Source organism: Macrotis lagotis, chromosome 1, assembly GCF_037893015.1.
Source record: "Macrotis lagotis isolate mMagLag1 chromosome 1, bilby.v1.9.chrom.fasta, whole genome shotgun sequence".
Taxonomy (NCBI): Eukaryota; Metazoa; Chordata; class Mammalia; order Peramelemorphia; family Peramelidae; genus Macrotis; species Macrotis lagotis.
In genome coordinates this window covers 325658601-325686499 of record NC_133658.1, presented here as the reverse complement: position 1 = coordinate 325686499, position 27899 = coordinate 325658601, and the positions used below count along the sequence as shown (strand labels likewise).

General features: G+C 34.9%; 1 protein-coding gene across 7 annotated transcripts in view; it reads right to left on the bottom strand.

Annotated features, from left to right (window-relative positions):
* The window catches only part of MAPKAP1 (MAPK associated protein 1), a 357394-nt gene that overhangs the window by 328682 nt on the left and 813 nt on the right, over positions 1 to 27899 (bottom strand). The window lies entirely within an intron of this gene.

Genomic DNA, 27899 nt, shown 5'->3' with positions numbered 1-27899 from the left:
TTTAAGTAAATTCCTCTAAATTCACAAAGGTGATAAGTAGAATAGTCAGAGTATAAACTCAGGTCCTATGACTACAGATCCAGGGGGACAATAATAGTTGCACTACTTCACAGAACTAGTATAAGGAAATAGATTTCTAAACATTCAAGCATGAAGATAATGTGAATCATTTCATAAATTTATCAAATTTCAGAGTTGGAAATGTCCGCAGAAGCTTCCTTGGCCAACCTCTTCATTTTACCCCATATTTAACATTTATTATTTCATGGGAATATCATTGAGATGTTCTGATTCTCAATTTTCTTATCTATAAAATAGAAATAATATTGTTGCAAAGAAAAGGTGTTTTGCAGGCATTAAAAAGTTCTAGAAACTAGCAGCTATTGTCAATGTTATTATTTACTCAACTTTTTGTGTGCATTGCCTGACATAAGGTACAAGAATAAAGGATTGGGTTATTTTTCTCATTAGTATACTGTTTCTTTAGTAATGGTACAGAGAAAAATTAAACTTAACATATATTAAGTTTTTAACAATAACAGAAAATGCTGGAAAGTATCTGAGTTTCACACCATAGCTCTAGAAAATAAGAGACTATTCAGCTTCTGCTCAAAGACCTCCACTGATAAGAAACAATAAATATATATTGAGCTGAAAATCATAACTAGGTTGCTTCAACTTATTTAAACAATCTAAATAATTCTAATTCAATTGAAAGGCAAGGAGATGGAATAATGAAAATTACCATGGAGTCTAGAATCTAAACCTTGATTCAAGTACTGCCTCTCATATATACAGTTACATACCCAAGAGCAAATCACTTAAATTCTCAATGTTCCAAGCAACTAGGGCTAAGTAGCAGATGAAAGGTCCATCTGAACAGGTGAGGAGAATTTCCACAATTGGAATTTCCCATACTAATTAAAAAAAAAAAACAGATCTCGACCAAATAACAATAATAATAATAATAGTCCAGATACCCCTTTCAGATAACTCTCCAAAGTTCAAAGAGTTTCACTTTATAGCCAATTACTGAAATATGTATTCAATTCAACAAATCACTATTGAGCACCCATCCTGTGTAAAATGCTCTGTGAAGTAAAAAGAGGAATAAGATATGGTGCTTGCCCTCAAGGAATTTATAATCTAATTAAATAAAATAAACCAGGCACAAAGAATCCCAGGTCACAGGGAAGGAGGGCATTTCAAGTCATTATGATGGTATGAGAAAACATGTAAATGCCAGAAAGAACAAAAAGAGTTAAGGAAAAAGTAAGGAATACAATCTGGCAAATTCACAGAGAATACATAATTAAAACAGCAAGACGCCTAACAAATCATTTAATCATTTTATAGATGAAGAATCTGAGATCTGAAAAAAAAATAAGCAGCTCATCCCAAGTCCCAGAGGGAACAGGTGAATTTGAAATCGGGTCAAATAATTTCAAATTTAGGGCATTTTTTCACAGTCCCACACTAATAATATGAGAGGAAGAAATTTGAAATAAAACTGGAAAGGACATTTTGACTCAAATTATAGAAGGTCCAAGGTCCTCAAATACCAGAATGAATTCTTTGATATAGCAATCTAAATGCATCAAGAAAACATTAAAATTTTCAAGATGAGAAGGGATATAAGAATTATTGGGATGATTATTTTAGCAGCTGTATGAAGGCTGGATTAGAAGAGGGAGAAAATGGAAATACAGCTACCATTTGTTTCTGAGTTTCAAAGCCCATCAATCTACAAATGAAAAAACTCTAGAGAGGAACTGAGACTCACATAGGAAATAAGAAGCAGAGATCAAATTTGAACTCAGGTCCTATGACTACTACAAATTCAGTTTCTTCCACTAAACTACACTATCTTTCAATACAATAGTCCAGGTGAGAAGTAGTGAGGGCTTGAAGTATGTATGGCAGTGGAGGGCAACAAAGTAGAGAAGATTTGAAACATGTTCTGGAAATAGAAACAAGAGTACTTAATTGATCACAAAAGTAAAGGAAAATAGAGAAACAAAAACTGACCCCAATGTTAATGACTGAATGTTGCTATTCTATCAAAAATACTGAAATCATTAGGAGAAAGTTTAAAGAATAAGTGTCAGATTTATTCCCTCCAATAACGAGGCAAGTAAATATTTACCATAGTTAACTATTTAGAATTAAATATTAATAATTAAATAAATTAATATTGAATTTTAGAATTAAATAGCAAAATGATTTGAAAAAGGCTACATACAGTGGTTATTTCAAAACATATTCCCATCTATATCTAAATACATTTTACCATTTACTTGATAAAACCAAATCACTTCTCACCTGTAATCTGAGAGACCTTGTTTAAATAAGCAACAGCCGGAGGCTCCAAAAGGGCTGCAAACTCCCAATCAAAAATTACTGCTGCCCCATCAATGTGTCATATAAATGTTGGCATGTTAATTGTGTATTTATAAGATTGTTAATGGTTAGTTAATTTACCTCCCAACACTATTATTGTACTTGAAATGATTTAATGGCTGCTAAGGGAGTTAACAACATGTAACAGCAGATGTGAGATTTTATTTTTTTTTACCTTTTCACATTGTACCCCGACTTCAAGTCAGTAAAAATCAGTATGCTAAGATTGGCTACTGCTTAGGAATCTTGATATTTAAAACATGTACTCATATTTCCTTTACAAATTAAGGTAAGACCACAAGTAGCAAAAATGAAACTTTGTTTTTTATACTAAAAAGATTTGTACTTACATAAACTATAAATTTATAAAGCTAAAAGGGAACTTAGATCATAGAAGGTTAAACATGCAAAGAACCTTGGAACACAGAACACCCAGGCTCCTTTTAGGCCCAAGAAATCAGAATCAAATTAAAATGTAATTGAAAAACAGTTAACAAAACAAATTAAAATGCAATAGAACATTGCTAAAGTTAATGTGTGGTTTTCAAAGTCAATATACAGGATACCAGTTTAGTGGTTCCAATTCTGAGTTTGACACCAAAGCTCTAGAAAATAAACTATTAGACCTAGGGAGACAACTTATGATAAAGAATTTCAGAGTTAGACAGCACCTATGTGGCCATCAAGTACAATCTAGTCAACCTATGAAAAAAGAAATCCCTTAAAAACATAACTGATGAGTCAACAATGCATCTTTCACCCAGGTATCATGCAGTCTTTCACTGAAGATCTCCAATAAGGGAAGAAACCACTAGCTACTTCCAAAGGCAACTCAATCCAAACTGGGGAAAGCTCTAACTACAAAGAAGCTCTGTATCACATCAAATCTAAATTTGCCTCTCTGCAACTTTTTACCCATTACTCCAAACTGGTGCTCTGGAGCCAAATTAAATAATTTGATTCTCTCTTTCACAAGACAGTCCTTAAATACTTGAAAACAGTCATATTGTTCACCCACTGTCTGTACCCCTGTCTTCTCTTCAAAGATTATTTTCTTTAGTAAAACTTCATATGGGGTGATTATGGATTTCACAACTCTGACTATTTCCTCTAGGTACTATTTGTTTTATCATGTCCTTCAAAATAAAATTCAATGCTCAGAACTAAACATGACACTCTAAATATGAGAACTGTTAAGAAAGAGTAAAGTTTTCCCATCCATATCCCTGGTTGCTATGCATTCTAAGACTATGTTAGCTTCCACAATTGCTTTATCACATTATGAACACATACTGAATTTAGAGTTCAATAAAAAAAATTAAGTCTTTTTGAAATGAACGCCTTCACCATCTTTCATTTGGGAAACTGATTTTTTTAACCCAAGAATAAGACTTTAAAACATTTATCATTATGAAATTTCATCTAATGAGATTAGGTCCAATGTTCTAGCATGTCAAGACTTATTCTTTAACTCAGCATGTAATTATCTCACAAAGGTTTGAGTCATAAAAAAACAAAAAAAAAAAAGGAAATTTTAAAAAAAGATATAGGACAGGTAGGTGGTGCAATGGATAAAGCACCGGCCCTGGAGTCAGGAGTACCTGGGTTCAAATCTGGTCTCAGACACTTATTACCTAGCTGTGTGGCCTTGGGAAAGCCACTTAACCTCATTTGCCTTGCAAAAAAAAACCTAAAAAAAAAAGGTTTGAGTCATTTGATATTTTGTTAAGCTTGTCATCTCTATATTCATTCATAACATTTATAAAAAAATACTAAAGATCACATAGTCAATCAATGAGAGATGGTCTGGGCTATTCTATTAGAGACTTTTAAGTCATCATCAAATCATAACTACTTTGGGTGGAGGGTCTGATTAATCAGAATCAAATCTAATCATAACTATTAATCTAAAAAAGGCATAAGAATAAACAGACATTCTTAATAAGACATCAGTATATCTAAAATCAAGGATTGACACTAGTTAAAATGGAGAAATACTAGAAGTATCTCCAAAAAAGTCAAGAGTAAAGCAAGGATTTGCACTGTTCTTGCTGTTAAGTGATATAAAATATGAAATGTGATATAGTAGTAATAGCAATAAAAAAATAAAGGTATATCTCAGTTTTTTGCTTTTTTTGGTTTTTGCAAGACAATGGAGTTAAGTGATTTGCCCAGGGTCACACAGCTAGGTATGCATATCTCAAGATGTAAAATAATGTCTACTGATAAACTTTTGAATTTACTTAGAAAATTTTTAAAATTAACAATATTAATCAAAATTAGTAACTTCAGGAAAGTAAAAGAATAAAATAAAACCTAAAAAATAACATCCCCCCCGGTATGTTAATAAAACTCAGCAGGAGGAAATAAGAAAAGACATTTTACTCAGAATAGAGGAAAAAAATGTAAAAAATAATTAGGAAATCAAGTCTATCAAGTTATACTGAAGGCTTATATACCTTCTTATTGAAGAGAATTAAAACCCTCTTTAGAGAAAATAAAAGTCATAATCAGAGATAATCACCATTGACAATTTGGGTCATACTGATAAAAAAAAAATGAAGCTGTTATGTAAATTAACTTACAGATTTGGTTATTTAACCTCAAAAGTGATACATTATAAAACTAGACAAAAAGCAAAATTCATTTAGAAAGAAAGAATCTCAGGAGAAATAATGAAAATAGTAAGAATAAAAGGAGTCCCAATATTATGGGACCTCAAACTATACTAAAAGCAGTAATCATCAATATGAATTGGTATTTTCAAATAATAAAGTGGATCTGTGACCTCATTGTTTCAGGAATTCTCTTCAACAATACATATAGCAACCTATCCACGCCTATATGCCTCCAACTCCTGTTGGCCCAAAGGTTTGATGCATTCAGTCCATCCAAACTCACAGAAGGCCTTTTCTCTCAAAATCTTAAAGGTATCAGTGAAGCATTCTGGCCACCCACCTGTCATTCCTTACTCTCAAAACATGATGAGTCTATCTTCTCTAATATAACATTCACTGATGACATTCTTTACTCCTACTCTTCAGAGTTCACTGATTCTAGGTTGCAGCCTATTCATACACTTTTATACTACTCTCTCAATGATGCTCATCTTTAATTTTTTTTGTATTTTTTTTGTATTATAAGTTTTGCTACTATACAGGATGACAAAAATGTGTTGAAAATATAAGCCTTTGATGTCATGGAAAGCTTATGGATTTGTAAAAGTGTTCTGTAACTTCCCAAAAACAATCCAGCACATTACCTCTTCCTTTACAAACTCTAGGGCCAGTTCATAGTCAATTTAGTACTATTTGTCCTGGATATCCATGTTGCTGTACAAGTCATAAATCAGTCCTTTAATATCCTCACAACTGTATGCCCTCTAACATGGATCTCTTCTTGATTCCATCTTTGTTTACTTTAGTGTCACATCATAGTATGTTGAAATAATTTTTGAAAATCTTTCCATGGATAATTTGCCAATTTTTTTACAACTGCTTTTGCCCTCAAATCCATGTGACAATACTGTTCATAAGATTTTAAAGTTGAGGGTTTTTTCCCTAATCCAGTATTTCCTTTAACAACCACTTACCAAGTCAAATGTTTACTGATTACAGGACTTTCTGGGTTCCTTTGGTTTCCTTGGTATAACAAATAATTTACAATGGTTTAAATACTGAATGAAATTATATATCACTGTAGGTGTAATTTCTGTTGTCTATTTCCCTTTTTCTTTTTCATTAGTTTGTTAATCTTTGCATTACTATTTTTTTTGCTTGTTTCCTATAAAATCTGATTGTAGTTCTGACAAGTCAGTGATCTGACTGTACACAGATAACTAACTCCAGGATTATTTCATGTAAGTCTTTTTCTGTTTGTTAAAATGAAGTCAGTTTTGAGATGTTATGTGGCACTTGCCTTCAGCAACTACAAATTCATTTTTTTTAATAAAGTATTCACGGTTTAAAAGTTTTGAGTTTTTTAAATCTATATACCTTTGTATTCGGTATACTTCTTTCTTCTGAAGCATACTTTCTAACATACTTCGTTCGAACCCCTCCATTTTCCACTTTTACACTACACAGACATCATCAAATATAAAAATAAATGTTAATTCATTAAAAGTCTTATCAAGTTTTCCATTAAATTTCTCTACCAATTCATCCTGGGCAATTGACACTGCTGTTTAAATTGCTGCTGTAGACTTTTTGCAAAAACTTTATGTAAACCAACCAAAGATCCCATAAAAAATATTTCTTGTAGCCTCAGGTCACATGATAAAACACTTTTCTCTTTATTCCAAGGAATACGTATGATCCACCCTTCCATTTAGCTGCAGCTTCTTTCCTTTTTTTCTGGCTTCATTTAAAGAAAGGATATCAATCGATATGTTAGGAGAACAAGGAATAGTTTATAAGTCAGATGGAAAGGGGAGCAGTTAAGACCATAGAAGACATAGGGAACATTATAAAATGCAAAATGGACAATTTTGGTTACATTAAATTAAAAAGTTTTTATTCTGGAAATAATGTAAAGATTATCAGACTGCCTTCTGTGGGAGGTTGGGCAGAGGGGAGGTTGGGGGGAAAAATCTGTGAAATTCAAAACATTAAAAAAAATGATGGGTAGAAACTACTATTGTATATAATTAGAAAACAAATATTTATATTTTGAAAGTTTTTGCTCCAATAAAACCAATGCAACCAAGATTAAAAGGAATCAGTAAGTTGGAAAATAATTTTTACAACTGACGCTTCTGATAAAGGACTCATTTCTAAAATACAAAGAGAACTGAGTCAAATTTATAAGAATACAAGTCATTCCCCAATTGAAAAATAGTCAAAGGACATGAACAGATAATTCTCACATGAAGAATTAAAGCTATCTACAGAAAAAGTGCTCTAAAGCATTATCAATTAGAGAAATTCAAATTAATACAACTCCTAGGTACTACCTCACCTCTCAGATGGCCCAATATCACAAAAAAAAGGAAAATGATCAATGTTGGAGGGGATATGGGAAAACTTGGACATTAATTAACGCACTGTTCGTGGAGTTGTTAAATTATGCAACTTTTCTGCAAAGTAATTTGGAACTATGCCCAAAGGGCAATAAAACTGTACATACCCTCTGATCCAGCAATACCACTCTGGGTCTGTTTACCAGAGAGATCACAAGAAAAGGTTAAGAACTCGTATGTAAAAAAAAAGTAAAAAAAATAAAAAAACAAAAAAACAACTAAAAAGAACCCATATGTACAAAAATATTTATAGCAGTTCTTTTTGTGGTGGCAAAAAATTGGAAATTGAGGAAAATGTTCATCAACTGGAGAATGGTTGAACAAATTGTGGTATAAGCATGTGACGGAGTGCTACTGTTCTGTAAAAAGTCATGAGGCATAACTTCAGAAAAACCTGGAAAGACTTACATGAATAAATGCTGAGTAAAGTGATAAGAACCAGAAATACACTGTATACATTAATTGCAACATTGTATGATCAACTATGATTTATTCTGCTCATCTCAGCAGAACAATTATCAAAGACAATCCTAAAGAATTTGAAAATCTAAATTCTAAAGGATGGAAAAAAACATCCACATGCAGAGAAAGCACCATGGATTCTGAATACTGATCAAAGCATACTATTTTCAATTTTTAAAATCATTTTATGTTTTTCCCCCTTTCATGGATTTATTTTTCCTTTTTATTCTGATTCTTCTTTCACAACATGATTAATATGGAAATATGTTTAACATAATTATATATATATATATATATATATATATATATACACACACACATATATAATATCTATATTAAATTGTTCTCTGGCAGAGGGAGGGGGAAAAAAAGAGAAAAAATGTGTAACTCCAAACCTAACAAAAAAAAAAGATTGTTGAAAAACCTATCTTTGCATATATTCAGGAAAATAAACAAATTTAATAGAAAAAAAATGTGACCACTGACAAAGCCTTTGAGAAACTAATATTCACCTTCATAACATGGACTGCTTGCCAAGATATTTTGTGAAATATTTGGATAGTCTAAATAAGGATGTAGCATTGCCTGAATAGCTATCATATCCTTTCAGTTAGTTCTAATCTATACTACTCACAAAATCAGAGATTCTTTTCAAATACTTATAGTCCTTTCTAATAAGAAAAAGCAGAAATCCCCTTTACAATATCCCAAAGCCTCTATTTGAAGATCTCCACCAAAAGGGAAACCAGCAACTCTCAAATGAGTCAAAAGCTTATTGTTAGGGTTTCCTAATCTAAATCTCTTTCTGTAACTTCAGGCATTGTTTCTAGTGCTGCCTTAAAGTTAATGAGGGAAAGCCTAATTGCCTACCTAAATGATAGTTGTCTTCAAGTATTGAAGGTCAGTCCTCCAAGTTTTCTCTTTTCTAAGTAAAATATTCTCACCTCCTTCAAGTGATCTTCATATGAGGGCAACTAGGTTGCACAGTGGTTAGAGCACGAACCTCAAGTCAGGAGGACCTAAGTTCAAATCTGCCCTCAGACACTTGATAATTACCTAGCTGTGTGACCTTGGACAAATCACTTAAGCCCACCGTCATATCCCCCCCCCCCAAAAAAAAAGTGATCTTCATATGATATTACCTCCATTTCCCTCTCCATTCTAGTTATTACCCTCTTCTGGAAATAGGGAATATTAATGACCTTCTGGCTCTCAGAAATGAAGACACGAAATGGAAGATTCAGTCTCTCTTAAGGAAATTTTAAACAATATTAGTTTTCATGTCTACCACAGCACTTGACCTATGTGGAATTTGCTGTTCAACTTAAAATTTCCAGAGTTTTTTGGAATAAACTGTTGTTTACTCATATTTTCCCCTACTGACTCTTTATTTTTATTTTTTAGGTTTTTGCAAGGGAATGGGGTTAAGTGGCTTGCCCAAGGCCACAAAGCTAGGTAATTTAAGTGTCTGAGGCCAGATTTGAACTCAGGTACTCCTAACTCCAGGGCAGGTGCTATATCCACTGCACCACCTGGCCGCCCCTCTACTACTGACTCTTTAAATACAACTCTGTTCTTAGTCAGTACAACTCTTCATGACTCAAGTGGAATTTTTATCAAAGATTAGAGAATAGTGTGTCATTTCCTTCTCCAACTCACTTTATAGATAAGGGAATTGTCACACAGCTTTTATGTGTCTGAGGCCACATTTGAACTCAGGAAGATGTCTTTCTGACTCCAGGTCTAGTACTCTATTCACTGTGCCAACAAGCTGCCCAAATACAAGTCTAGGAACTTAGTTCCCTTCATTAAATTTCATCTTATATGCCATTAAGTTGGTCTATCATCACTTTTCAAAAAATTAACCTTTCTGTTGTCTACCACATTAACTATTTTTTTTAGGTTGTTTTTTTTTTTTGCAAGGCAAATGGGGTTAAGTGGCTTGCCTAAGGCCACACAACTAGGTAATTATCAAGTGTCTGAGACCAGATTTGAACCCAGGTACTCCTGACTCCAGAGCCAGTGCTTTATCCACTGCGCCACCTAGCCACATTAACTATTATTACTCCTAGCTTCATATCATCTGCAAAGAAGACAAGAAGGCCATCTATGTCAACATTCAAAGAAATTCAAATTCTTTTTTTTTAGGTTTTTTTTTTGCAAGGCAAATGGAGTTAAGTGACTTACCCAAGGCCACACAGCTAGGTAATTATTAAGTGTTTGAGACCTCATTTGAACTCAGGTACTCCTGACTCCAGGACCAGTGCTCTATCCACTGCGCCAAAAAGCAATTCAAATTGTAACTAAAATGACAACCTCCACAGGTTCATGGACAGACCCATTGAGTATCACATAAGAGAATTACCTCGATGTTGACACTGAATCATTGATAATTAATTTTGATGAAGTAATTTGATGATGGTTACATTGATGATGATACTATCTGATCTTTCAACCTGTTCCAAAGCTACAAACTATCTAACTAAAACTAGCATCCCATACTTCTTCATATTTTCCACAAGGATAGCATGAAACTATCCAATGTTGAAATCTGTGTGAGGCAGTCATCTAATCAAACCACTCTAGCAGTTCTGGCATAAAAAGAACACAAGGCTGGTCTGGCAAGACCAATTCTTGAACCTGTTGACTTTCTTCATGATTGTCATTTCCCATTCAAAAATGGTCACAAATCAAACTAAGAGTTTTGACAAACTACCAAACTCATTTGCTTATAGTTTAAAGTCTCACACGTCCTTTTATTAAAAACAATGGCATAAAATTAAAGCATCTCTGAGGTACCACCTCACACCTCTCAGACTGGCCAATATGACCAAAAAGGACAATGATCAATGTCAGAAGGGATGTGGCAATCTGGGACACTAATACATTGTTGGTGGAGCTGTGAACTCATCCAACCTTTCTGGAGAGCAATCTGGAATTAGGCCCAAAGGGCAATACAAATGTGCATACCCTTTGATCCAGCAATACCACTACTGGGTCTATACCTGAAGAGATTGTGAAAAAAGGGTAAAAACATCACTTGTACAAAAATATTCTTAACAGCCCTGTTTGTGGTGGCAAAGAATTGGAAATCGAGTCCATCAATTGGGGAATGGCTTAATAAACTGTGATATATGTAGATCATGGAACACTATTGTTCTATTAGAAACCAGGAGGGATGGGAATTCAGGGAAGCATGGAAGGATTTGCATGAACTGATGCTGAGCGAAATGAGCAGAACCAGATGAATGTGTGTACAATGTTCACCCTAACTGCAACATGGGGGTGATGATCAACCTTGATGGACTTGCTTATTCCATCAGTGTAACCATCGGGCACAATTTTGGGATATCTGTGATGGAAAATACCATCTGTGTCCAGAGAAAGAATCGTGGAGTTTGAACAAAGACCAAAGACTATTACTTTTAATTTAGGAAAAAAAGCCCATTATCTTATTATTTAATTTTGCTATCTCTTATACTTTATTTTTCTTCCTTAAGAATATTTCTTTCTCATCACATTCAACTTAGATCAATGTATACCATGGAAACAATGGGGGGTGAGGGGAGGGAAGTGAGATTGGGGAAAAATCGTAAAATTATAAATAAACAAATAAACAACAAACAAATAAAATGGCATATTTGCTCCTCTCTAGTGGTATGACAAGTCTACTCTAGAATGCTTCACTGACAGTAGCTCAGTAATCAACACCAGTCAGTTCTCCTCATGCTGGACAGATTTTTCTAGATGTGGTAAAGTACTAATTAAGCACCTACTATGTATCAGGCTCTGGGCTAGACACTGGAGATACAAAGAAAGGCAAAAGTTTCGGTCTTTACCTACAAGAAATTCATATTCTAACAGGGGGTACAAATACCAGGTCCAGAGAAAGTATATGAGAAGCAATCTGAGAAAATAGAGAAGATTTTGTATGAATTTTCTCCTTCCCTCTCTCCTATTCAATTGTAAGCTTCTTAGGGCAGTATGAATGTCACTGGATTAAGTAAAAAGATCTGAAGTAAAATCCTGGCTTACCACTCACTACTTGGGTGCCCTTGGTCAAGTTACATTTTCTTTAGGCATTAGTTTCATCATCTGTAAAAGGAAGGTGTTAGACTAAATGAATTCTAAGGTGATTCCAATTCCAATATGATATGATCTTATAATTTTGTCTTATTTCATCTGCTTTTCCCTAGGAACACACCATTTTGCATATCACGGGCATTTAATAGATACTGTAGCATTAAACTTAAAGGGGACACTAATGTTTCTAGCCTGGAAAATAGGAAAAGAAATATCATCAACAGAAATAAGACTATGAGGAAGACCATGTAGTTTTGAGGGGATGCTCAGTATTGAACATGCAGATTTTGAGGTGCTGGAAAAATACGGTGTGTCCCATGGGTGACTGGAAATGTCAAAATGTTGGAACCTTGTAAAGTTCATGTAGCCAAGGAAAGAGTAGGATGGAATTACCTTTGAGATGGATCCCTTCTAGATTTCATATTCTAAGTAATGAGCAAAAACAGGTCCAAATCTGAATATAATTACGTTCTTTCACAAACCTTCAGCATACTGTGAAAGACTTTCATTATTACCAAAATAATAAATATTTATCCTTCATTTTCAAAGAGATCATGACATCAGGGAGGTGATGTCATGGCAATCACATGAATTGGATTTGAGTGAGGAGGTGCTGTGCCTAAGTCACCAGTCTCACTTTCTCCTCCAGAGCCATCTGGTCGAGTGACCAGAAATGAATCAGGATGAGTAGAGACAGCCCTGGATGCCAGGCAATCAGAGTTAAGTGACTTGCCCAAGGTCACACAACTACTAAGTGGCAAGTGTCCAAGGCCAGATTTAAACTCCCGTCCTCCTGAATCTAAGGCCAGTGCTCTATCCACTGTGTTACCTAGTTGTCCTTACCATAATAACTAACTTAGAGAGATAAGCACTCAGACTTAATATTACTAACTACTGATATTAACAATTCACATTTTTATGGTCCTAGAGAGGTAAAAAAAAAAAGAGCTATATGCCCTCACAAGAGAAACCAATGAAATGACCATAAAATTCTCTGGCTAACACATTGCACTGTGCCATAACAATTATGGATTTAATAATGTCTTTTCTTTTTGAAAAATTTATTTTTGTTGAATATGTTCAACATCCAAAAACTGATAGGAAGGTATAATTTTTCAATTACTACACATATTAAGAAATAGTATAGGTGGATACTTCACTATCTCTTCCCCTCACACAACTATGATTCTTCAAGTCACTGAGCCATCTTCAATGAAACTCTAGCCTTTCCTTTGCAGTTTAATGTAAAATAGTATTGTCCTCTTCCAATCCTTTAAAGATTTCAAAGCACACAGTACTCCAATGGCCTGACCCTAGTATGTATCTACTGAACACCTTTACTTTAGTCTCAGCACTGAAAGTATACATCATTCCTTGCAATAACTTCAATGCCGATATATGATCTTAATAAGTGCTTCTTTTATTTTAAGGGTTTTTTTTTAGTTTTTTGCAAGGCAAATGGGGGTTAAGTGGCTTGCCCAAGGCCACACAACTAGGTATTTATTAAGTGTCTGAGGCTGGATTTGAATTCAGGTACTCCTGACTCCAGAGCTGATGCTCTATCTACTGTGCCACTTAGCCACCCCCTTAATAAGTGCTTCTTAATGATGACAACTAATAGAGAAAAGACACTTGAGACTTTATCTACCACCCCACTGTGTGAAGAAGGGCAATTCTGGCAGTCAGAAAACTAGATTTCAACACTGGGCAGCAATTTTTTATTTATACAGGTAGTTAGGTTACAGAAAAGACTGAATATACAGGTAGTTAGGTTACAGAAAAGACTGAATGCCAGGTTTGGAGTTAGAAAGACCTGCGTTTAAAGCCTGCCCCAGATACTTACTAGTAGTATAACCTTGGAAAAGTCACTTAATTTCTTTGTGTCTCAATTTTCTCATCTGTTAAATGAGGGGATTGGATTTGATGATATCTACAATTGTTCCAATTGTAAATCTATGATCTTATGATTCTACAACACAGGTATTTTTAAAATACAAATAATGAGAATATTGAATTTCTGAAAAGATAGTTTCCATTCATATCATTCTTAAAAAGATTAAATTGTTGTAAAGACCCCACTACAAAATGGTTGTGGTTGCCAAAAGGCTCACAACTGGCATGTAACTGGAATATACTGCATAATTCATTAATCACTCCAAATTCCTTTTTTATAACTCCAACTATTAGTAAAGTCCCTTGAAACAGTAGCCACTTAACAAATGTGATTTGATTATATAAAGCCTCACCACCAACAAATAGCCAAAACATAAAACCTAAGTATATGCATGTGAAGCATAAGACTACTAGACAGAAGCCTAAATCCATTCTGAGGTTGTTAGCTTATAATTAATATTTTAATACATTTTAAATATTTATATTAATTTCTCCTTTTTGAATCAATCAAAATATCCAACCATGAGTTTGTAATTTAACCCTTCCATATTTTAGTGGAAGACTTACTGTATCCAAAACCATTCTTTTATTCCCTGGTGGCCAACTTACTTGGGTTGGTCTTCCTATGAAAAATACACAATCAGTCTCTAGTCAACTCCCCAAAATTTTCCAGTTCAGTAGCAAGAAATCTGCAGAATACACTGGCCAACACAGACTTGGGGAAAACACATTTGAGCTAGTAAAATAACCACACCACAAATGAGACATCTCTATAGAATGTTTATAAGTCCGAAGTAAATAATGTCAGCATATAATAAAATTACAGAATTGCTGTGAGATTTCATTAATATATGGAATTTCTGATAAAGAAATTTCCTCTAATCAATGCAGATCACTCCTTCTCTATAACTTAGAGTCTTAAGAGAGATGAGACCCTAAGAAGTGGTCAAATGATTTGCTCAGGGCCATACAAGTCAACATGTGTCAAAAGCAAGATTTGAAACTAGATCTTCCTGACTGCAACCTTCTCCTCTATCCACTATACCATACTCCCTTACTATTATTTTTATTTATCATTATAAAATACTTAATTTTTATTTATCACATTATAATTGCTCACATTTTGTTTGAACACAATGTTATTTTGCAAACTGTTTTTAAAAACAAAACCCTTGGTGAGGTTTGGAATGCCAAGTATTACTGTATCCATATTACAGAAAAGAACAATAGGGCTAAAAAGGAAGGTGATTTGACCAGACTCACACAACTATTAACTGCTGGAATCAAAACTTGAGCCCAAGTCTTCTGGCTATAAGTCCAAAGAATCTTTTCACTCTGTCACAACATTTTGCAATTCAACCTAAGTCTAACTACCTACTGAAATAAACTCTCATTTCTAAACTAGTACTTGGTTTAGTGTCTTGTAACTAATAGGCAGCTAAAGAATAGCTTTGAACTTAAGGTCTATCTACATGGGGTCTTCTTCATGATAATCTCCAAGATAGCTAATGAAAGAACTATCATTCCCATTTTACAAAAAAAGGATACTAAAACTCCAGAAAGGGAAAGTACTTCTGAGCTCCAAATCTAAAAGCCATACCAGCTAATGATAGAAGTAACTCAAGAAGTGGTAGTTCTAATTTCTAAATGTTTTAAGGTTTAAAAAGGACTTTACTCAATGGTTTTTGTGAAGTAGAAAGGGGAAGGAGCTAGCTTCCAATTATGGTTTTGCTCTCTATGATAATGAGGATACATGTTACACCAACTGCCTGGCTTTTATTGCCATTTGGGGGATGAGGTCACCCCCTTAATTCTGCTCAGTTTTTTGAGGTGGAAACATCAATGCAATAATTAAGCCTTCATTATCTTATAAACAAACTGCTTCTCTGGAAATCAGTTTACCCCAGACCAGAATGTTCTGCAAATAAATAAAAGTCCAAAAGATGCAGAGATTATATATTAGAACCCACAAAAATCTGTATGTAGCCTCATGCCGACAAAGAGCATTCTATCAATATAGTGAAATGCTAATTTCCTAATTAACAACCTAATTAGGTAATTATGGCTTTGCAGAGGGATGCCGAAATGAAATATGACAACATGGTCACCTCCTTATATGACACCTGTGGGCCTTTTCAGCTGTCATGGCAAAGAGTGCAATATCAATTTGAACAGATGACAAAGTGCTGTCATTTTTCATTCTGATAATATACAGAAGGCTTTGGACACAGGCTATTTGCAAAAGAAGCATCTTGCCAGATATTTTCCTAATCTAAATAGGCTCAAACACTTCGTTAAATTTTTACAATACATGGTTATGTTGTCTTTTTTTTTAAACCTACGTACACAAGAATTATAATGAACATAGTAGGCATATAAAAATAACATTATCTCTTCATTTTGGACTGACTGTACAGGCTAGAACCATTGCTATCTTAATAATGAAGCACGTACTAATTAAGGAGAGAATTAAAAAAGGGAAAAGTAACAATTCATAGTGACACTTTAATATTCATGCTTTTATTAATCAGTTAACAAAAAAAGAAATTAATACTCATATACATTCTTTAGACTTTAATATTCATCTCTTTAAAAAAAGTCAAAAGGAAAATGGAATTAGCATCATCTGTCAAATTCACTATCACTTAAAAAGGTCAAATTGTATTCCCACCTATGCTTTCTTCATAGCCACACAATAGCCTAATACAGGCTAAGTAAGGCCTGTCAGATTTGAAATTTGAGAAACTGAATTTGAATCCAGTCCTTGATACAACCCAGTATGGATGAACTTAAGCAGATCACTTCTTTCATCAGATCATCTATTTCCTCACTCTAAAATGAGTGTTGAACTGGATGGCCTCAAAGGTCTACTATACCTGCCAAATAACTGACTCACTAGTTTTGAAACACAATATTTGGCAAAAGTAACCTTTCCATCTTTTGTTATTTCCATCTGAATGTTATTTTTTCAATTACATGCAAAGATAGCTTTCAACATTCATCTTTTTATAAACTTTTGAATTCCACATTGTTCTACCTCCCTTCTCCCCCTGCCTCCCCAAGACAGCAAGTAATTTGATATACCAACCTTTCCATTTTTAGCATTTATCATGCATTTATCACGTTCCAAGTTCTGTGCTAATAAGGACACCTAAAGGACTAGTAAAACAAAAAAGATCCCTGACCTTACATTCTAATAGACCACATATAAGGGTATACTGGCCAGGGAAAAGTCACAGGGATGGTGAGAACAGAGAAGCCCACTGGCAGATAAATAATAGTGCTTATTTGATTATAATAAGAAGTGGAAGAAGTATCCTCCATGCAGGGCTAAGGCAAAAAATGGCCATGATGAAGCTGAGGACACATGGTCCCAAAAGTAAAGAGTTGAGTGGTTTAGCATTTCATGATTTGGAAAATAGGGAAAAAAAGATTAAAAAAATGGCCAGAAGGGAAGATGAGGACATAGGGCTCCTGGGCATATGAGCATCTGATCTCCTCCCAGGAATGGACAAAGTGGTGGTCAAAGGAATCTACCACAACAATACAGAGAGGGAAATGAAAGAGGATGCAATCCACAGAAATTGACATCATATTTAATATAAAAATAAGAGAGAGAGAGAAATATCGATGACAGCCCCAAGGTTTTGAATGGGGGGGGGGGACTGAATATTTGGTGGTAACACAAAATAGAAATAGAGATTGGTTTAAACATCAAAAAAAAAAAAAAAACAACCAAAAAGAAACCCATTCTCTTCAAGAACTTTGCACCTATTCTTTTGACAGTACTTCTTTTTAATACTATACTTCTAAATGTGACTATTGGGAAGAGAGAAACAGATTCTCTTTTTTAAAATGTTTTATACAATCCATTTGCTCTACTTCAATAGTAAAAGATATTCATAAAATGATTTTCAGGTTTGGTAAGTTGTAAACCTAGCTCTACATAGATTATAGATAAATTCAACATAATAGCCAATCTATATAGCAAGCAATCACTGTAATTTAATTCCAATGGCTTTCTACCACCTTGTACTATTTCCATATTTTCTGCTTCGTTTTTAAGTCATTTCCCCCTTTTTTTCTCCCTTTCAATTACTAAAAATAATTTTCATCTTCTGGCCCAAATTTTGTGTTTTCTATATTAAATCTATTTTCCCTCATATATCCAGGCTGCTGTCAACTTGGGTCAATAAATTTAAATGACTGTTTGGGATTTATTGCCTTCATTTTTATATTCCATAGCATTTCCTTATAAAACAGAGTATGAATGAAAGCACGTAGCTAGGGGGCCAATATTTCTTCAATTTGCTCTTTGTGGCAGTCTAGTATTAAGATAAAAACAAATTAAGTTCTTGGGTGGGGAAATCCCTGACTGCATTTCTATCTCTGTCCTGGGTACCTCCACTCTACTTTTCAATTCTTACTGTTTATTTTTAACAAAATATTGTGTATTTTCAAAGTTACTTGCATATCAAGGTCTTCCCTAAGACACCATAATAAACAAATGTGTCCACACTAAAGTAAAAAAGGCTAAAACTATCTTCAATGATAAGGCAAAGAGTCTCAGTTCCAAAACTCAAGGGGATAATTCCAGTGTTCTCTACTCAGTCAGATTCCATATGAAGTATTTTTTCAGGTCAGGGCACTACATTTTAGGAACATTGACAAGTTGAAATATTTCTAGAGGAAGGTAGGAAGCATGAGGAAACTGCAACTCCAAAGTGACAATCAGTTGAAGGAAGAAGCATCCCAGAATCTAGGAATTGGAAGAAGCCATGACCAAGAATCTCTTCTACAAACTTATCATCCTACCTCTAACTTTAGACCTCCAATGAAAGAGAAGCCTCCACCTCCACAGGCAGCCCACTTCATTTTGGTATAACTGTGATTATGAAAGCAGCTAATCCTTATTTCAAGTCTATATACCTCCCTGAAATTTTCACCCAGCACTCTACATTTGTCTCCTAGGGACAAAGAATGAGCCTCTTTGACATGGAAGACCTTCAAATACTTAGCAGAAAATAATCTAGTACTCTAAAGTAAATTTTCTCCTCTGCAACCCAATCCCATTTTCTTCAATCAATCATCTCATGAAATGGCTCTATCATACAGGTCACTGTCTTGATGCACTTCAGTTTGTTTATGTCTTTCCTAAAATGTGATGCCTAAAACCAAACAGAATTCCCCTAGAGGCTAAACAGAGCAGAGGATCAGAGACTTATCTCCATTTTGGACTCAAAGGTTTTTTCAATTGTTGCCCAGTGTTGGACCACTAGCTACTATTTTGCCTGTAAGGTCATATTGTAGACTCACTCATGAGAATGCTATCTCCTACAATCCCTAATTCTTTCATCCATAATTCGGAAGTTGACTTTTAAACCCATGTATTATAGATTTAGGGAGCCATGATAGCTACTATGATAGCTACTTTCAAATGTAGAAGGACCATAAGGTAGAAAAGCATTTCTATTTCTATTGCTTAGTCCCAGCTCAAGAGGTAAAAAAAGAAACAGATATGAGTGGAGGAAGAGGAGGAGAAGGAGGAGGAAGAGGAAGAGAAACAAAAGTCTAGGACTGGCAAGATACTAACAAAAAGAGTTTTTTTCTAGATCTAAGTTCCTATCATTGGAGGTCTTTTACTACACTTCATAAGAGGATAGAAGTTAATCACTTGTCAGGGATGCCATAGAACAGTGGTCCTCTATCCCATAATAAATCTATAGATAGATTTCAAGGGTTCTGTGAACTTGAATAGGAAAAAAATTACATCCTTATTTTTATTAACCTCTCACTGAAATTTAGCATTTGTTTCAATTATTTTATAACATTCCAAAAAGGGATAGACTCCAGAATGTTAAAATGAATTAAGAAAACTTGCTACAGAGAGAATTCTTGTTTTATGTTAGAGAACTGACTGAATTCTCTCTAACTTTAAATTTTCTGAACTTACTGAAATGATAACCTCTCTGTGCCTCAGTGAATCTATAAAATAAGAGCTAACAGATACCTAGTCAATTTACTAGTTATATAAAAATCAAATGAGCTAAATAATGTGACACAAATATAAATTATTTGGTCACCTCCTTTTCTTTCATTCATCCCTGTTATACACCAAATACACATTATAAACCACACTTGCAAAAGCAGGACTCACAAGATTCCCTTCATTTTTGACATTTTCTTTGTAACATTTAAGATATCATATGCATCTTCTCTTTACTACCTCTACTGCCACTCTAATGGAAGTTTTTCTAACTGACTACTCTAGTAGCTGCCTAAACAGTCTTCCTGTCACCACTCACTACTTCAATCTATCTTGAAACAGCTGCCAAAAGAATCTTCCTAAAGTATAGATAGGACCATATAATATCCTTACTAAAAACAATTCAATGTCTCTCCTGCCTAAAAAATAAAATATCAACACCATATCCTGACACTTAAATTCCCCACAATCTGTCTTCCAATTTACCTTTCCAGTCAATCTACCTAACCTTGGACAAATCATTTAATCTCTCAGTAACACAGACAATTTCCCTGAATTAGGATTACAGGTCCCACACCCTTAACTCCATAATATTTTATTTAACACACTATTTTCTAGCCAAACTATGGATGAAGTTGTTCTGATCATAGGTCCAATTGGGCAGTCTCCCTTCTATATTCCAACAGGCTAACTACAATGGCTGTAATATGCTCCCTTTACACCTTCCACTTCTTAACTTCTCAGGTATTCCTAGTTGAAAGTGATCTTTCCTTTCTTATACTTTGTCTAAACTTCTCTTTTTTCCCTTATAACATGCTAGCTTATGTTAGATCCTCCTAACTTTATTGTAAACTCACCAATGGCAGAGACAGTATCATTTTTTCATCTTTCTACTCTTGTCACTCAGTGCTACACTTGCAGATAAGTGCTTAATAAAGATTTTTGAAGATGAATAATCAGGAAATATGAATCATAAAAATATCTCACCTCTATAGTGAGGAAGCACTTTACATATTTCAGCTGAGGTTCATCTGTAAAGCAGGCAATGTTGGTATTTCTATTCTCATTTTACAGATAAAAACACTGTGATTCAGAATGGTAAAAAAAAAAAAATGTGCTTAATATCACACAGCCAGAATATGACAATCAGGTCATCAACTATCTCTAAACCTGCTCTTTCCATTTCATCATTCATACATTCTGATTCAAGAAGTTTATATAGATGCTCAAAAATAATTAAGGAAATACATTTTTTTCTATCTAGTTAATAAAAGGCTAATTTTCTTTGCAAATAAAATACTAAAACTCTTGATGCTGATTAGAATGTTACAAAGTAACTTTTCTTAAATATTTTCTTCTCCCCCAAATGTAGTTGTTTGTATCAGATTTCATTTCATAATTTAACTTTTATAGATTGAAAAAATCCCTGGATATGAGGTTCAGTAAACCTGGATTCAAGTTGCAGTTTTTATGTTAATAAGCTCTGGACTTCAGACAACTTACTTCTAGTCCTGTGCCTCAATTTTCTCAAATGAAAAGAGAGCAGATGTTCCATGTTCTAAGATTCATCAAGATCTGACATTCTATGATACCAATTAACTTTAACAAGACATGTGACTAAAAGAATATGCATACTGTCAATAGTTAAAATGTAAAAATAACTGTAAACATAAAGGCTCAGTATTATCTTAAAATAATTTTGCCAGTACTGAAAAAACTAGCTCCATATAAAAAAAACCTATCCTATCCTTCAAAAGGTCTCACTCATGCAGTTCCTTTGAAGTAGCATTTCCTAACCTTAAGCAGAAGTGAGCTCTCCCTAATACAAATTATTAGAGTACCTTGTTCATTCCTGTCTAAACTCTTTCATTTTTTGTTTATTTGCATTTGCTAGATGGTAAGTTTCTTAAGGTCAGGGTCTTAATCATATTGATTGCAATTTACTATCTGGTGCACATTTTGCTACCAAAATTGCCCTTAATGCTGGTGCTGCTTGCAGCCTACCTACAGAACTTTCATCAACCACTCTGCAAACCTATCTTCCTGCCAGGCCTTGAATACCACCTCCACCACCTTCTCTACCTCTTATTCTGAGAACAATGTTCAGTCATTCTAGTTGTATCCAACTCTGATGACCCCATTTTGGGATTTTCTTGGCAAAGATAATGAAGAAGATCATCATTTGTTCTCTGAGAATAATTACTATCAAATAACATTAACATCACTTCTTGAAAGGAAACATCTGCAATCAGTTGCCCTATAGCTCCACACTGCTCATTCTTGACTTCACAATTCCCTGAGCACTACTCCTCAACTAAACTTGTAAATCCTTTTGTATTTACATCCCCAGCACTTAGCACATGTAAAGTGCTTAACACATGTTTCTCCATTTAGTCACTCATTCATTAACTGATTTTGTCCTTCCTAATCTAAGATCATGACATCAAGTGAATGATAAAATGACATGTATATTATATTGAGCAAAGTGAAGGGAATATTGTACAAAGGCATGTTTGCTTACTGGTAAATGAAGGACCTCAAAGATATCTATGTATTTAAAATATGAAAGATTAAGGAAGGATAGGGACTATGGAATATCTCCTTAGCTGGACATTAAAGACTCCACAATCCTAAACTCAATTTCCCATTACTAATTTAGAGGAGTCCTTCACCACAGTCAGACTGATCTAGTCATTGCTCCTTAAACAGGTCAACTATTGTTTCCCCTTTTGTTTGTACAATCCTTCCTGTGTAAAAAGCCCTCTCCAATTATTTCATTATTTAATTCTCTAAATCTATCTCTTCCAGGAAAAGGCTTCCCTAATTCTGTAGTAAAGTAAAATATAATACCTTGTATATTTTATATAAGTAAACAGGATGGAATTGTAGAAAGAGCATTAAAAGAGCATAAAGACATGAGTCTGAATTCTACTTCTGACATCAGTTGTGGACCCTAGAGCCAGTAACAACCTCTATGAATCTCAGTTTCATCATCCATAAAATGGAGACAATATATGTACTTCATTTTTAAAATTAAGGTCATAATTCTTTCTTCTGCCTTCTATTTCACATTGTCCACCATTCACAAACTCCACCATTTCCTTTATTCCAGTTTCTAATGATGAGGTGGCTCTTCTGCATAACAAAGCCAACTCTATTTGTACCCTTGAACCCATACTCTCCTGTCTTTCCACAATCATCCCCTCCACTGTTTCAAATCTTCAAAGTCTCCTGATATCCTGATTCCTCCTCTGCACAATGCTTGACTCATAGCTAGTGCTTAAAAAATGCTTGAGGTCTTGCCTATCCTGCCTTCCAACATGATTATATCTCCTAATTCATTAGTAAACTCTCAGGAAACTATATCTTGGCTGCTAAGTCATTCCCTCCAAACCCATTCCTCTTTCAAATTACCTTATTACTAAATTGGGAACAACCATCCTTCCAGTCATTCAGGTTCACAACCCAAGTATCATCCTTGATCTCATCATTTCTTACATGAACTATATAGCAAAAGTCTTCTAACTGGAATCTCTACTTTTTTTTAGGTGTTTTTTTTTTTTTGCAAGGCAAACGGGGTTAAGTGGCTTGCCCAAGGCCACACAGCTCGGTAATTATTAAGTGTCTGAGACTGGATTTGAACCCAGGTACTCCTGACTCCAGGGCCAGTGCTTTATCCATTACATCACCTAGCTGCCACTGGAATCTCTACTTTAAGCCTCTCTCTCTATTCCAATCCATTCTCTACAAATCCATTAAGGTCATTTTCCTAAATCGTAAGTCAGACCATGTCTCTCTCCTCTTCAATAAACTCCAATGACTATTTACCCTAGCATCTGTTCCTTTGGCATTTAAAGTTCTCCACAACTCCTTTTTCATCCTACTGATTTCTTTCTATATATTCTATATATATTTCTATATATTTTAAAGTCCAGTCACAAAGACCTTACTGTTCTTCACACAAAACACTCCATTTTCCTTCTCAGTACCTTTTCAAAAGCTATTCAACATTCTTGGAACACCTTTCTCCCTTCACCTCTGCCTTGGGAGATCCCTAGCTCCCTCTAAGACAATTAAACAAAGCACCACTATCTACAGTTTTTTCCCAGTCCACTCTTCTTCCCTCCTGCCTTCTTTTTTACCTATGTCTTATTTGTTGTATATGTGTATTGATTTTTGTAAGAGTGTGTATGTATTCAGGGCACTGTTAAAGAGGAAGCTAGATGATGAGTGGATAGAGATGTTGACCTAGAATGGTCAGAAGACTTGAATTCAATCTGACTTCAGACATTTATTGTGTATGTGACCCTGGACAAAAAACTTAACCTCTGTCTTCCTCAGTTTCTTCAACAATAAAATGGGAATAATATTATTTATTCTCTTACCTCTCAGGATGGTTGTCAGGATCAAATGAAATATTTGTAAAATGCCTTTCTCCTTAAAGCTTAAATCTGAATATTAAAATCCTTAAAACACTGGGGGCTTTGGGGTACCACTATTAGAATGTTACTTCCTAGATGTTCCTAGGATTTGTTTTTCCTTTTCTTTTCTATCCCAGTCCTTAGCCAGTGCCTAGTATATAGTAAGTACTTAATAAAAGCTCATTAACTATATGATCGATTAATATCTGACTCACATGTTTGATGGGAAGATCAAATGTATATCAAGTGCTCTGCAATGCTTAAAGTACTACATAAATGTTAGCTATTATTATGTATCATTTCATTCATATGATCTGGCTCCCCAAAGACTTATAAGCCCCATGAGGAAAGGAACCATCTTAAGATCCCACTGCCTAGCACAGAGCTCTGCAAAGTGAAAGATCAATAATATGTAGGTACCAGTGATAAATTCCTCCCCACATACTATTAAGGCTTACCATGAGGCATTTTTGCTACTCTTAAACAATACTGTTTCAGGGACATGTAGTAAAAATTCAGAGTACAGAAAACAGAATGTCAACCATAAAAATTTGGAGGTAGGGACCTTATGGATTCCATATAATCTTATCAAATTAAAAATGTGGGAACTGAAGGTAGGTAAAGTGACTTGCTTAAGAATACAGTCAGCCTATGGCAAAAATGGAACTCCAAGCTCACTGTCATTCTATTACAATGCCCTCACTCTTTCCTACTTTCTCATTCCTTAAGACCTAACATAATAACAGCCACCAGTTGAATAGCACAGTTAAGATTACAAAGGGAAGGGTAGCTAAGTGGGGCAGTGGATGGAGCACCGGAGCACCGTACCGGCCTCAGACACTTAATAATTACCTAGCTGTGTGGCCTTGGGCAAGTCACTTAACCCCATTGCCTTTCATAGACCTAAAAAAAAACCCTAAAAACTAAAAACAAAAGATTACAAAGGGCATTTACAAAGACAGACCTTCACAACAGACAGTATAAGCATTCTCTCCCTCCCCCTCTCGTTTTACAGTTTAAACTGTGGCTTAAGGAAGTAATTTTCAAAGAGCTCACACAGTTGGTGATGTAAACTTGAGTGTATAATCCCTATCATATATACTTGATGCCTAAAATCTTGTAGATATTAATGGTGTAGGTTTCATTCAGTAGATGTGCCAAAGTGCAGCAGAAGAGCTTTCTAAACTTGTCAGTACTTAAAGCCTGTTGGGAGAAGGGGAGGGAAAGGAAAATCACCCAAAGTATCAAATCAACAGGCTGAATGAAAACTTTTTGAAAAACAACATATTAAAATCAGTATTTACTCTGAAGCTTTACCCAGTAAACCAAGTAAATAGTCACCTCCCTCTAAAAAACTTTAAAAGTAATCTTAAATTGTTTTTCACTAGCAAGCTGGCAAAATAATTTACAAAAATTAGTTTCTAATCCAAAGTACGGCAGGCTTCTATTTAGAGTTAGTAGAGAAAGTATTCACTTAAAATCATGAAGTGATGAAGTAAATTATTAATTTATTTAGCCACAGACACTCTAAAAATCCTGGACATCCTGTATACATACCAAATACTCTTAAGTTCTAAGGACCCCTTCAGCTCTAACATTACACATTATTTGATGCCTTGCTACTCTAACATGCTGCAGTTATGGTACATTCCAACTTCTATTCATAAATGTTTATCGTGCATTTACATGCAAGTACTGTGCTAAGCACTTGGAATATAAAAATCAAAACTAATAAGTTCCTGACCTCAAGAAATTCTCATTCCAAGGGAAAAAAATGATGATTTAAAGTTGGGCAAAATACTTGGCATATACTAAATAAAAAGGCTAATTAAGTTACACAAAGTATAGTAAAGTAATGAAAAGTAATTTTAAGAAGACAGCACTAACAAGAAGGAAGATTAGAAAAGGCAGACAGAGATAACATCTGGATTGTGCTTTGAAGGAAGATAGGAACTCTAGGAGGCAAAGGTAAGAGAAAGCCTATTCCAGAGAGGAATGTGGCCTCTACCAAGAGCAAAGAATTCCCACCTGAGGCGAGACAAAAAAGTCAAGTAAAGTCAAGAGTTTGCTAACTGGCTGATTTGACTGGAATGGAGTAGTGTAAAATGGAATAAAAGAGAGTTAAGTGGGAACCAAAAATGATTTTGTCTTAAGATAAAGATGTCTCTTAAGATATCTTAAACTTGAAAAACAAAAACAGAATTGTTTTTTCCCAAAACACTCCCCTCTTCTGAACTTCTTTTTTTTACTAAAGAAGCATCCTTCCAATTACCCAGACTCAAAACCTGTGTCATCCTCAAATCTTCACTCTCCTCCCTTCCCATTCCTACCCTCCAAACTCTTTTCCATTATACCCTCCTCACATTTGTCCTATGTTTTCTTTCCTCTTCTAATTGTCAGCAATGAGGTGGCATCATCCAAGCCTGAGCTACTGCAATAGCTTTCTAGTCTGCCTGAAATCTTTTCCCACTCCAGTTCATCCTTCACTCAACTGTCAAACTGATCTTCCTAAGCAAGGGTTGGATCTGACCATGTCACTCCCTACTCAAGAATCCCTAATGGCCACCTATTACTTTTTTTGAGCTAAACTATCAAGCATTCCAACATTACTACAGAGAGTGCAACTATGGTGGGTTGGATATATTGCTATAATGCCAGAAGTACACTTGCCAAAAAGACTTATTTTTTGGAGAACTCTCACAGGGCAAGCATTCACAAGGAGGTCAGAAGAAGTAATACCAAGACACCCTTAGGGTCTCTCTTAAAAACTATAGAATTTAGGGTGGCTAGGTGGTGTAGTGGATAGAGCACCAGCCCTGGAGTCAGGAGTACCTGAGTTCAAATCCAGCCTCAGACACTACCTGTGTGGCCTTGGCCAAGCCACTTAACCCCATTTGCCTTTCAAAAAAAAAACCTAAAAAAAAAAGGAACTATAGAACTGATTTTATACCATGGAAGACACTGGCAAAGGACCACCCAGCATGGTGTGCCTTCATCAGTGAGGGTGCTGTGCTCTATGAGAAGGGCAGAATCGAAGCATCTCAAAGGAAATGTGTCATATGTAAGTTTTAGAGTAAGTAACCCTGGTGATTTGTGCCCAAACTGTGGTAGAGCATTCCAAGCCCAACTGGTCTGATCAACCACAGGCAGAGACACTGTAATTTGTCTCAAATATAGTGATGTCATTTTGGTCTTCTTCAATAAGGAAGGACATAAACCAACCTCCAAGGTAAAAAAGAAGATCCTGTTTAGCCTCTAAAGTTCTTTACAGTTTAGCTCCTTGCTACTTTTCCAGTCTTCTCACACTTCACCATACCCCCATATATTCTAAAGTTCAATAACAGCAGCCTTTTTTGTTTCCTCCCACAAGCCCATCCATCCAACTCCAGATATCTTCACTGGCTGTCCCCTATGCCTAGAACTCTCCTTTATCCTAGGTCATCTCTGCCTCCTGGTTTCACCAGGAGTTAAGGCCCTCCCACTTTCAGCAAAATACCTTCCCAGTTCTCACTCTTAATGCTTTCCTTCCCAAACCACCTGCAATTTACCCTTCATATATCTCGAACGTACATGGTTGCTTCTATGCAGTGTTCCCCATTAGAATGTATGCTCTAAGAGGTCAAACACTGTCTTT